The sequence below is a fragment of the Ceratotherium simum genome, chromosome 10 (genome assembly GCF_057802395.1).
Source record: "Ceratotherium simum simum isolate JZ-2026a chromosome 10, ASM5780239v1, whole genome shotgun sequence".
Lineage (NCBI taxonomy): Eukaryota > Metazoa > Chordata > Mammalia > Perissodactyla > Rhinocerotidae > Ceratotherium > Ceratotherium simum.
Window position 1 is genome coordinate 67,130,055 of NC_141909.1, and position 13,340 is coordinate 67,143,394.

The window sequence follows — 13,340 nt, forward strand, 5'->3', positions numbered from 1 at the left end:
AAAAAAAAAAAAAAATAGGGGAGGGCAGGACACTGTTTTAGGTGGAAAGATACTATAGAGACATCACAATTCTAACACGAGGTATGAATCTTGACTAGATCTTGGATTTAAAAAAAAAAATAGAAAAGAACTAGGTGTAAAAGAAATTTTTGAGACCATTGGAGGAATTTGAATATGAAATGTATATAATTTTATATTGCTGACTTGTTCACTTTCCTCTGTTTAGTAATGGTTAAGCAGGAGAATCTTTATTCTTAGAAGGTACAAGCTAAAGCATTTGGGGTCAAAGTGTCATGGTGTCTGCAATTTACTTTCAAATGATTCACCAAATAACATGTGTGTACAGAGAGAGAGAAGCAAATGTGGCAAAATCACAAAAATCAGTGAATCTAAATAAAGGGTACATAAGTGTTCAATTTTTTAAATTTTCAAAATGAGAAGCCAAGAGAAATAAAGAAACTCAGATCTCTATTACAATTGTTTTGGGGAAACATTGTGCATGAACAAACTTCCCAAATATCCCCTATGCGTCTCCGCTATTTCACACAATTTCAGCTCCCTATTGCAGCTACCACTTTCTCCCTTGCGTTCTCTCTCTTCCTCTCTCCATCCCTCTTTCCTTCCTTCCTTCATTCATTCCATCAAGGATCCACAGACCGCAGACACACACACACCCCTGAGCACACATCCTTGTGAGATCCATCCATATTGCCCACTGTCCTCTACAAAACAGAAGCGAGGTAATCTGCCCAGCAGTGGCATTATAACAGGGTCCTGCATATTTCTTTGAAAGGAGTTAGGCTGGCAAGGTGAAGAAAATGCTGAATTCATCCTTATCAAAAAAGACTGTGAAATGAATCCATAGGCAAGTCGAGGTTCCTGCTTTCTCAATCCATCACATGCAGCCCCAAACCTCTGGCTACTCTATGGGAGAATCTGTGAAAAGTATTTGGGGGTCATTAGGAGGTTGAGAAAGTTGACCTCCAAACACTGCCAAGCCCCTGACCTACTGGCTTAGAAATGGTTGCAGTTTAAAAGTTTGCCACAGTAGCAAAGCAAACAAAGAGCTGATTAAAGAACGTAATAAACTCAAGGGAACTCCAAACACACAAAATTAAACCTCCAAGTAGTACAGATAATGTTAAAGTAACCTCTGTGATGAAAGAGCAGAATGATAAATGCTCAGGCATACTTCTTTCTCTACAGACCTTGAATGATGTCCAGATTGGGAAGGGAAAAAGCAACCTCATTGTGGGCAGAATATAACGATTAGGAAGGACTATGTAGTCTAAAGAGGTTTGGTTAAGAAAATACTAGACCTTGGAGTCAGAACCTTTAGTGATAAAGTAAACTAAGTTTACCACAAACTTAGTTTGCTATGCTCTTTCTTCTCTAATAACAGTCAATGGAACTAATGCATAAAAGGCTAAGCGTTTTATATTTACTTTTATTGCTTTGAGACATCCATATTTATAGACATGGGACCCACAAGGTCATGTACAGAGTTAGAAATTATCTTCTGTCCTTCTTGGCTTTCTTTTGCTATGTGTGAGGCAATGTTAAACTTCTTTTAAAGCTACCTCATTCATCTAGGAAAAGAACAGGGTGATGATTAGCAATTTTCCTTCAGTAAACCCAAATTTTCTGACTTCATGAGCCAAAGCTTTCATATGAAGTACAAAAAGTCAAAGCTATGGGCGTCTCCTTACATTTCTGGTACAAACATTCCTTACAAATCATTATTGTGACACAATGAAAAAGTTATGCCCTAAAGGAGCAAACCCTGGTTGATTTAAGGACTGATTATTATTGTTGTACATTCTCAGTATCTATGTGGTCATGTCTGCCTGTTTATTCTGTTCTAAAGTTGCACAGTGTGACTACAGAAACATTTGTAGAGCAGTCAATTCAGTTGCCACATAATCAGCATAGGGCAATGAGGCAAAATAGCAATAAGTTTAAGCAGAGAGAATATAACAGATATCTCACATAAATATTTTTAAAAAATGAAAACAAGACAGAAAAATGTAACTGTGTAAAATGAGTGTAAAATGAAATGATCATCAATTACCTCTAAGTAGAACTGAATATCTTCTAAGATGCTGATTAGGGAAAACTTCCTTTTATTGAAAATAAAAGGAAATGTTCCCAAGAAAAAACTTGATGTTTTACCCTATTAATATTCAGAATTATAATGGACAAAAATTAGCAAGAGATTGGTGCTATACCACAGAAAGGAAAATTTGACATTCCTCCCAATAATATATTTATTTTAAATCAGTGTTTATAAAATAAAAATTAGATGGAGAGCTGCAATTATTAGGCTAATGTGTTCACCCCAAATTATTTCAACTCTCCAATTTATTTGCAGAAAAAAATTGCAACAAATGGCTCTTTTTTTTTTTTTTTTTTTTTGGTGAGAAAGATCGGCCCTGAGCTAACACCTGTTGCTAATCCTCCTCTTTTTGCTTGAGGGAGATTGGCCCTGAGCTAACATCTGTGCCAATCTTCCCTTATTTTGTATGTGCGACGCCACCACAGCATGGCTTGATGAGTGGTGTAGGTCCGCACCCAGTATCTGAACCCAAGAACCCAGGCCACTGAAGTGGAGCAGGCCGAACTTAACCACTATGCCACAGGGCCAGCCCCACAAGTTGCTCTTTATAAGTAAAAGTTATTGTGCTTTTGGAGATCCAAAAGGTGTAATTCTGTATTTTAGAACACAGCATGCCATGTTTGAAATCATGTTTGCTAAGATGTCTCTAGAGTAGCAATTAGCAAAATGTGTTTGAGGAAATGCAAAAGCACAAGTTATTGCAGAGGTTGTTAAAATTGTTCAAATTTTTAAAATAATGTACATTTACAACATGTATTTTTGACATCAAATGCTTTGTATTGGGAGGTTTCTTAAATCAAATGACAATAAAAACTGGAAAGGCTGCAGTTCATTGCACTAGAGCTACATATCCACAGAACAAAATTCTGGAGACACGTTATAATGAGAAAGTATTCCATGGTCACACATGGGAGGAACTCTGGACTCTTGGGTGCAGGACTCTCAACAGACAAGTTTTTACAGTGTGTTGTAGAGCTCCAGGTTTGGGCCATCATGCTCTTCTTTGCGGCGCATCTTCAGGAATGAGTGTTCGGAGGCACACAATTTAGAAATCTCTTTTCTGGAAACAGTAGGCATATAATGGTAGTTGAAACCTTAGATGTGGATAAGATGGCATATTAGTTTGCTAGGGCTGCAATAACAAAGTACTAAAAATTGAGTGTACCTTAAACAACAGAAATTTAATGTCTCACAATCCTGGAGTCTAGTCTCACAATCCTAGAAGTCTGAGATCAAGGCGTCCGCAGGGGCGGCTCCCTCTGAAGGCTCTAAAGAAGGATCTCTCCCAGGCCTCCTTCCTAGCCTCTGGTAGTTGCTTGGCTTGTGGCTGCATAACTGCAATCTTTCACATGGAGTTCTCCCCGTGTGCTTCTCAGTCCAAATTTCTCCGTCACGGTTCACTCATCATAAGCAGCTCTACTGTTAACCCACACTTCAGTTTACTCTTTTCAAATTCTGTCATGGAAAAGAAACTACTGTCACACAAAAGAAATGTTAGCAGTATTTCTTTCAGGTGGTCTTACTATATTCTAGTGAAATGTGAGCTAGAGATCCTGATGCATATTTTATTATATCTGCAAGTAAAACTAGTCTCTCCCGTTTTCTGACTGACAATAGTATTCTCTAGGCCATATATTTTATCATTTAAAAATATTCAATTTAGGGCCGGCCCCATGGCTTAGTGGTTAAGTGTGCGCACTCCGCTACTGGCGGCCCGGGTTCGGATCCCAGGCACGCACCGATGCACCACTGCTCTGGCCATGATGAGGCCGCGTCCCACATACAGCAACTAGAAGGATGTGCAACTATGACATACAACTATCTGCTGGGGCTTTGGGGGCAAAAGGAGGAGGATTGGCAATAAATGTTAGCTCAGAGCCGGTCTTCCTCAGCAAAAAGAGGAGGATTAGCATGGATGTTAGCTCAGGGCTGATCTTCCTCACAAAAAAAAAAAAATTCAATTTAGCTTTGTATTATATACATTGCCTTATGCTATGTTCCAGTAATTTCAACAAGATTATAAGTCTCTAAAGAGCAACAGTGCATTCCATATCAATTTTACATCCTTAGCATTGCTTATCTCAGAGCTTAATGCAAAGCACATGCAGAATAGAAACTTGTTTAAGGAATTCAATTATTAACCACTCTCCAAAGAGAAATATCAAATAATCGTAACTGGAAAAGTCATCCAGAATTCTACACTGAAGAAAAGAAGATTGAATCTACTCCCCACGCTTTCTCTAACTGTAAAGCACATATGAAAGTTATGATTTTTCATTATTGAAATTTTCGTCACCCCTTGGCTCCTGCCTTGGTATCTGTCTGCTCTCCCCCCATACTTTCTGATGGCTATTTCCTGGCTTCCCTTACCAGTTCATACTCTGCTCTCCCCTTATAGGTTGGCATTCCCCAAGGTTCTATGCTTGGCCTGTTTCACATCTTCTAAATTATCTCCCTGGAAACATTTCAATTGTCAACTCCAAAGTAGATTATACTTAAATATACTTCTCTAGCTCCAATCTCTTTTCTCAAGCCCAGAGACAAATGTCTAATTTTCACTTACCCACACTTAAACTCATTATCATCCCTAAAAACATCAATTCTTTCTTCTGTAACTTGTATTTTGAAGATATGAAAGAGTATCCACCAGTCATCTTTGCTTTGTTCCTCTCTTTCCCCTCTTACACCCAAAACATTGCTAAGTCTTGATAATTTTATCTTCATATGCCATGTACCTTTCTCCTCCCTTCCATTGTCATTAATGCTGATCTGTTTCAGACCCTCAGTCTCTTTGCCTGAACTACTACAATAATTTCCTGTGACCTCCTCATTTTCTTGCCATCTCAAACTATTTTTCAAATTGCAACTGTGATGAATCTCTCCCATTTGTCCCTTCAAATCTGCTCTCCACCCTTCTCCACATTGATCCGTCCCTCTGGAAGCTGACGTACGTGGAATACATCAACAAGAGTTTCTGTCCTCTAGCTTCCCATTGGTTTTGATCAGTGGGAAATGCTGGTAGGAGTTCTAAGGGTAAGCAGAGTGAATCCAGGTTATTTATTGCCCTGATGTCTTTGATTCTATCAGTTGGCCCACTTTACAAAGCTCTCTCCCCAGTCTTATCATTTAGAGATGTGGATGGTAAAACCCTGCCCCCAGCCCCAGTTTCAAGTCCTAGAGGCCGTATTTCTTTTGATTTCCATACATTCTGCCAACATCTTTTGCAAAATTTCTTTATTAAACTTTTCTCGAATTACCTTCTTTGAATGTGCTATCCGTTTCCTAATTGATGCACTAACCCAAAACAAAAAATCGTGTCACTTCCCTAACAAGATCTTGAAGTTTTTTCCATTGTCTGAGTTCCAAACTCAGTAGCCTGGCATTCAAAGTCTTCTGCAGTTCTCCCACTCTTCCTCTCCCATTATAACCACATCATTCCCATCATTGATCTATGTTCAGGCTCACTGCAGTTTATCCAATTCCCTAAAAAGCCATATCATTTTATGCACTATGTCAAGAAGTTCCTTCTACTCCTTCTCTTTCTGGTGAAATGTTATTTACTTTTCAATGCCCAGTTAGAAATCCTATCTTGCAATGAAAACTTCTCAACTGAAATCATCTCTTGTTTCTTTGTTCTTCTAGTTTTTCTGTGTTCATATGAAAATATTCCATTTTTTCTGATGTGTATTAAATGCACCAAAAGAAGAGCTCTCTGTGTACACCAAAGTTTCTAGGAGGAAATGAGGGCTGAGCTGGGTGCTACACACAACTATAATCCTTCTACTCATGGAAAAACCAGTATATTCCCAATCAAATATCAACTTCTGTGCTATTGAGCATTATTATAAAATGATGACACTGAGAGGAAAAAACAGATAGCAGAGCTAAAATAGAAGGCTTATATGTAGTTCTTGGTGAGAGAAAAATAATCTTAAATATAATTCTTAGAATGACATCTGAATTTCAGTGGAGAGAAAGCTGGGGACATAGGCAAGGGTCACAGCTGGAGCCAAGTTGTAATATTCTTCTATGCTTTGACTCATAACTCTGTGAATTTGGAAAGGAAGACACGCAATTCCCTCAAGAGAACCAGAGATTTCTTCCTTGGTTGTGATGTGCTGAGAATGCTGAATAAATGTTACCCCAATTTTTTCCCATTACTCACATCCAAATTTCTCTGACTCTCTGGGTCCACAGTCAAATTTGAGGCACAGATATCAACAACTGCAAAAGATACTAACCCTTGAGGACCTAGTTTCTATCTTAGGTTAGAATTAAACTGAGGTCAATTGAGCAAGTGGAATAAGGTTCAATATATATTTTTTATTTTTTTACAATCAATACTTATAAGTGCTTACATTACTTGCATGCGAGTGATAAAATGAGAGAGTATCTATTCTACACTGAATGACGAAAGCAAAGACTTAAGAGGCAATTGTGAGTTTGAAGCTATATATACTGAACTCCAAAAATTATGGAGAAGAAAGAGAACAAAAACAGCCCACCAGGCAGGTATTCGGGCTATAAGATAAAACAGAATTAGATATTTCAAAACAATAAGACTATTGACAAAACTTTTCACTTTTTGTCAAACTGTTCCATGCCTTTACATACCAAGAAGAAAAAGCATTACTTAAAACCAGACCTGAGGAAAGCAGCATTTGCAGCCACACACATTTGGTGCTTAGTTGGATATCTGGCTTCTCAACCACACCTACATGCAAAGAAAATACTCAAGATGAAATGAAGGATAGTGGGACAAAAAGTACTAGCAATGTACTGTGAATATCAAAGCTCATCTAGAATTTCCCCTGAATCAGGCCTTTTCTTAAAGTGAGGGACAAGCATCCAAGGCTGTGCGGGAATGAGGAGAGCACAAAGCCCAGACCAAGACATGGTGGAAGAAAACACTCATGCCAGAGGGATTGCCCCCATTTTACCAACTCATGTCATTGCCATATCTAATTTTGTGGAATTCTGTCTTGCCTTTCTGTGCATTTCTCTTCCCACAATCTCCACAGTTTCCACAACCCACAGCCTTTCCTCACTCCCCTCCCAAGCCACTGATGGCAGAACACATGATTAGCTTGAAAGCAAACTCAGAAGCTGAAGTTAGAGGTAGCTCGTCACAGAAGTGACTCCATTCGTTTCCATTTTTTGATAAACCTTTTAAACTAGAGAGGAATACTTCTCTTGGAAATAACAACCAACATAACATGCCCAGATATCTAGGTCATTTTCTTTTGCACTTAGTGGGAGCTCAGTCAATTGTTAATTGGTAGTCATACTTATTTCTATGAGTTGGATTTAAAATCACATTACTCAGAAATCTGAATTATATCTCATGCTTGTAAACACATAATTAAAGCTTCAACTCGGAGGAGAAGCTTTTGTTTTTTAGAAAGGAATAAAAGTGTGCTTTAGTTGGAAAGTCAGTTTTATGAACATCTGCCATATTTGTTATCAAATATTTATCTTAAAAGCTATTTTATATCCACACGTGACTGATCTAAACAATCCCCTTCTTCTTGGTTTCTGTAGAACATGACTCATTATACAGCAAACAGAGCAAGAACCTCCACATGGTGCTGGTATTCTCACCGCATGGTTAAGTTAAAAGAATATAAGAGCCAGAGACACAAACTGTTTTGTGACTTATTTTTCCACTAATCCCAAAAAAAGTGGCTTTGTTTTATCACAAAGTAATTCTGTATTCAGTTTTGTGGTCAATTATCTTTGTCTTTGTTTCCTTTAAAATATCATTACTTAGATATTGTGGTTATAAACCAACTAAAGGAAATGTCCTTTTATTTTCAAGGTTACCACTAAACTATAAAAAGCACTACAGGATCTTTAGAGGAAAATGTATTTTCTATGAGCAGTAACTGTGTTAATTGCCAAAATAAAATTGAATGATCAACCCATAGCGTTAAAAGTTCATATGAATATCCTACTTAAATATACTATTATATCTGAAAATTAGAATGGTCAGTTTGAATTTCTTCCACCACTTAAACTTGGTTCCTCTGATTCCTTGGTTCCTAAATGAGAAACTCACACAAAGTACTCCTGATTTCAGTCTAGATCAATTATTACATTAAAATAATGTAAAATAATTATTACTTAAAATAAGTCCTTTTTCACATTGCTTGAATATGAGAAAGGAAAAAGCTATCACCATCTAAGCTTACCACCACAGCCAGACTGTACAACTAATGCATTAAAAAATGTCAATTGTAGGCTTGGATTGATAGAACTACTAAACGCAACACAACATAGTTAAATTGGACAGAGTTTACTGACATAAAAGTCATAAAACAAAGATAGTACCCCTGGGGTACAGGGCAGAGAGACAAGTCACACTGTCCAAGATAGAGAGAGGTGTAAGCTTCTCCACATTAGGATTATACAGATGGGAATAAAGTGTCTGAAAGAATAAGGTCTTTACCTGCAAGTCCAGTATATAAGGCCCAGCTTTATAAATATATATCCTTTTTTATATATAGTAAAATTATTCAACACATAGGCAACTGTAAATATGTATAAGAGACCACTTCATTTGGTCTTGGTCTTAGTGCACCTCATAAATATCAGAATTTTGCAATAAAGATTGTGACTGCAGTGTGGTACAATATCCTTAGGCATGAACACAGTTCTCTTTGATGACAGTCAACCTCCCCAGATTAACTCTGACTGGCCCAGTGTATACTGGAAATCAGTACTATGGAACAAGGACAAGGGTCAGTTCTCTCTGAGAACTCTCATGCTAGCAGGAGAGGAAAATGAGCAAAAAGACAACAATGCCAAGTTTTCACATTGAGAAGAAAATAAAGCAAAGAAATAAAGAAAACTATTTCCATATTATTTACTCTGGCCTCATACACTAGGTACATGTCTCTCGTTCATCCATCTTAATAAACATTGAGTGCTTGCTTTATGCCTGGTACTGTTCTAGGAGCTGAAGAAAGAATGGTGTACAAAACAAACACTGTTAACATGGAGTTGACATTCTACTAGGGTTATTTTCTGTGTGACACTGAACAATATTGCTGAGAGCTATTCCAAGCACAGTCTATATTTATTCGAGGTTAAAGGAATGTGACAGAAAGAGACAGACTGCTGGGAAATCTGTCAAAGTTACGGGTGAGTGAACATATGGGTGATCAGAGAATGTCCTGGTACAAAATTTGGGCCTTTCCCGTGGGCCCATTTGTTAACTTGTGCTAAATTTCAAAATAGAATTGACCCATGATACGTAAAACGTCATGGAGAGGGGAGAGGTTATTAGCGAATCACTTAAGATACAAAAAGTATCATATTTATTTCTGTAGGACTATAGTCATTCTTGAAATTATTATTAATTAATTATGGTCTTGAGGAGTCCCTGGAGTCTCTCTTGAATGGAGTCAGAGGTCAGAAGTAATGTGCAGGAAGGAAGCCGATGGTGAAAGAAGACAACAAGGGGTGAACTGTGGAAGCAGACTCCCTCTAGAGCCATTCAAACTTATTTTTTTAAGAATACTATGCAAGCTAAACTTGGCCCAAAGGCTGCCAAATTACAACCTCTGCCATAGTATTATCAAACATTGAACTCTTTAATATAAAAATAATAATCATTATTATTATTGCTCATAGAAGCATTATTATTGCACACCTATTTCTGCCACCTAGAATCTAGTCACTCTTTCTATCATAATCACAACCCATTTTTCTTTTGGGGCAACCAATCTGTCCCCTATTTTCTGACCATGTGCTTTAAATAGGTTGCCCTCTTCCAGGAAGAGATACAGTATTTGACTCGGCAGAGGCCAATCAAAGCATTATAATTGCCCAGACAGGGTGATTGGTTTTGTAACAGGCATGTGAATCAATCAGATCTAATGAGATGCAATAAACTCTTCCTGTTATTTGTGAAAAATAGATTTTCTTTTCTCATGTTAGATGTAAAAATGAGATGTTGCAAGGTCTGGAGCATTGCCCTGGTCATCATGGGACCATGAGGGTAGAGCTTGACTGACAGCAAAACCAAGGAAGAGTACCTTGAACGTAGTGAGAAGATGCTAAATATTTATTGGACAAATGAATGAACATCACCAGAGTTTGCAGATCTGGATTGCCACGCGGCAACTTAACATTTCTGTGGCACAATTTCCTAAACTCTAAAGCAAAAGGGATGGTCTAGATCAGTAACTATTATACTCTCAAAGGAGAAGACTAAATAATTACCCTCAAGGGGTGAGGGAGTGTAACCAGAAACAGCCTCTCAGAAATTTTATTCAAGTTTTATGTTTCATTTTAAAAATAGGCACTGTTTTATTTTCATGTTTATTTTAATATAAAGATAATCCTTAGGTCAGCCCTGGTGGCCTAGTGGTTAAGTTCGGGACGCTCTGCTTTGGCAGCCCGGGTTCAGTTCCTGGGCGCAGACCTACACCACTCGTCTGTCAGTGGCCATGCTGTGGTGGTGGCCCACATACAAAATAAAGGAAGTGTGGCAACAGATGTTAGCTCAGGGTGAATCTTCCTCAGCGAAAAAAAAAAAAATCCTCAAGTAAAAACTGACGTTCCAAGATGGGCATATTTACTTTCTAGCTTCAAGTAATCCTTGGAACATCGTCCCTGCCCTAGAGGTACTGAGAAACAAAAAACTAGACTGTTCGTAAAGAAATATCTAGCATTAAAAGTCTGTTAATTTACATTTCTGAGCACTTGACTTCAAGACATTCTCTTAAATTACAAGTAAAGGAGTAATATTATTGAGCTTTCCTATAATTCAAGTTAAGAAAACACTATTGACTAAGTGTTCCTTAAGAAGTCAGCTAGGCCGCCTTCTTCCCTCCTTCTACTCTGTATCACCACCGTTCACAAACCCAATCACTTTCCTTCCCTTGGTTTTGCCATTAAAATTATGATATGAATTTAAAGATTGCTACTCAGCCAGTATAAATAAACAGCCCTGCCTTTCCTCATCCAAGATGCAAAGTCATGCATCAAGTGTTTAAAAAAAAATCAACCTCTTAGGCTTTTACAAGTCAACAGACTGTTTTGCCCACCTCTTTTCAAGCCAAGAAGGTTGAAAAAAAGAGGAGGAATGTTAAACAAGTTCTTAACTCCCTGTCCTGCTCTGAGGATGCAGTGTGAGTCCCAGTGCCACCCAAAATCCTGAGGACAGTCTGCTGACTTGAGGTATAACTGTGGAAACAGTATGTTACGGAGACATTGAAAATTAATCCTGGATTTTCCAGTGTAATATACATTTGCTGGAACATTCAACTCTCCCCAGGCAGGAGTCAGAATGTTTATAGCTTTCAGCCTCACTGTTTGTAAATGGAAAGCTGAGCTCAGAATTCATAATCACTGATTAAGCTGCTGTTTTTTACCCAACACTCGGGGGGAGGGGGGGAAACAGTGGGTTCTCTCATACTGAACCATAAACACATGTTATGTTATGTGTAATAAATTCCCTAACATTGCAATTCTTTTGAAGGGAAAGATGAGGGACGTAATAGAATATTTTGAGCTAAAAGCTAAAAGATTCTGTCTAGTTGGCATATCAAGTTAAAAATGAAAAGAAATCCCTGTAAGTATTGCACTGTATGTATGCCATGATTTTACTTTTAAGTGTTAACATTGTAGAATGCTAAAGCTAGAAGGACCCTAGCAGCCAACTAATCTAATTCTTTCTTTACAAAAGAGAAAACTGAAAGCCATTGAAGCAAAGTGACTTAGCATCACATAGACAGACAGTGCCAACAAAAAGAATAGGTCGAATTCTCTGATTTCTAATACAGCGTTACTTTGTTGCACACATTGATTCTGTATGTTAAGTACTAATCAGTGCCACATATCATACAGATTGTGACACACTATTCTGAATACATCTGAGTTCTATTTCTCACTGTCTTCACCATTGTAGAACCAAGTATTTAGGCATTACGTTGATCTGGGACCCTGCTCACTGGAACTACTTTACCCGACTTCCTCCTGCCATTAATGAATGCCTTTGACTAAGTCAGAAAGCTCAGAAAATAATTGTTAGTGATTCTGACTTTGCTGAATCAAGAATAAAAAGATTAATTATGAGCTAGGAGGAAAAGCAGTGGGTCAGAGTGTAATAATCACATTTTCTAGTTTCTGTATTTGATGCTTTGACATCTTGGGGTTGAAAGGGAGTAGAACATGCCACCCCAAAATATGCCTCTTTGGCATAAGGATTATTTTAGACTGATTATTTTTAAGAAACAGCAGACACAGGAAAAGCTCTGAACACCAGGTAGGAGTTAACGCTTTTATAAGAGACATTTACATTTATATGGGACATCTCCATTTGTCAGGGTGTCTCTTCTCACTGTATCAGCAAGAGAGGATGACTAAATCTCTAGAAACTCTTATCAATGGAGGAGCAACTGACTTAAATCTGCATAACAACCATACCCTTGCCTGATAACCTCCCATAACTGCCCCCTCCCCACCCAAACATCTTTTGTCTTTACCTGGAAATGTATTTAAGGTAGTAGCTTGGGCCATTTCTGGGAGTTACTCACTCTTCCTGGGTATCTCCCATGTACACAGGAGGTATACATGTTATTACATTTTTTGTTTGTTTTTCTCCTGTTAATCTGTCTTTTATTACAGAGAGGTCTCAGCCAAGAACCTAGAAGAGTAGAGGGACTACCTCTCCCAGGGCCAGCCAATTCCTGGAGATAGTAAAGGAGTCGTCAGCAAGTGCACCTTTCCTATGCAAACCAACCAATCCAGAGCCCACACCCCAACCATCTTCTTTTTGGGCTCTTGCAGTCTGGGCCACTATTCCCCTGTCTTAATCACCTCGGGGCCAGGAACCAGACAACTAAGGACACCCCTACACTGCAGAGCCCACTGAAATTATTCAAACTAGCCAATCCTAAAACTGCTTGGCCTGTCTTGCCCATTACTTCCTGTGGAAACCACAATAAAGGCTCTTGCCCACATTTTCCCCTTGCTCTCTCTGCCTCCCGACCAATCCTAGTGCTTTCCCATGTGGCCCCACATGGCATCATGTGCTGCCCCCTCCCGCCTGGGAACTGTGAGTAACAAAATATCTTTTCACTAGAAATTCTCTCGTGATCTGTTGGCCTCGCCATATCTGAATAATAATAAAATACATTTTACAATGCAGAGGTCAAAGGCCAGGAAAACTAACAGTGCCAAAATCAGAGATGGAGTTGAAGCAAGCAAGAGGAAA

At 38.4% G+C, this 13,340-nt stretch overlaps 1 long non-coding RNA gene across 6 annotated transcripts in view; it reads right to left on the reverse strand.

Moving 5' to 3' along the window:
• The window catches only part of LOC147916162 (uncharacterized), a 331,839-nt gene that overhangs the window by 161,203 nt on the left and 157,296 nt on the right, over window positions 1-13,340 (reverse strand). For 3 of the 6 annotated variants that reach the window (XR_015553456.1, XR_015553462.1, XR_015553461.1), the window contains one exon: window positions 2,826-3,571. The exons of the other annotated variants lie outside the window; for them this stretch is intronic. This is a non-coding gene — a long non-coding RNA (uncharacterized LOC147916162). Of the gene's footprint in view, window positions 1-2,825; window positions 3,572-13,340 lie in introns of those variants that run through there. 6 annotated transcript variants of the gene reach the window in all.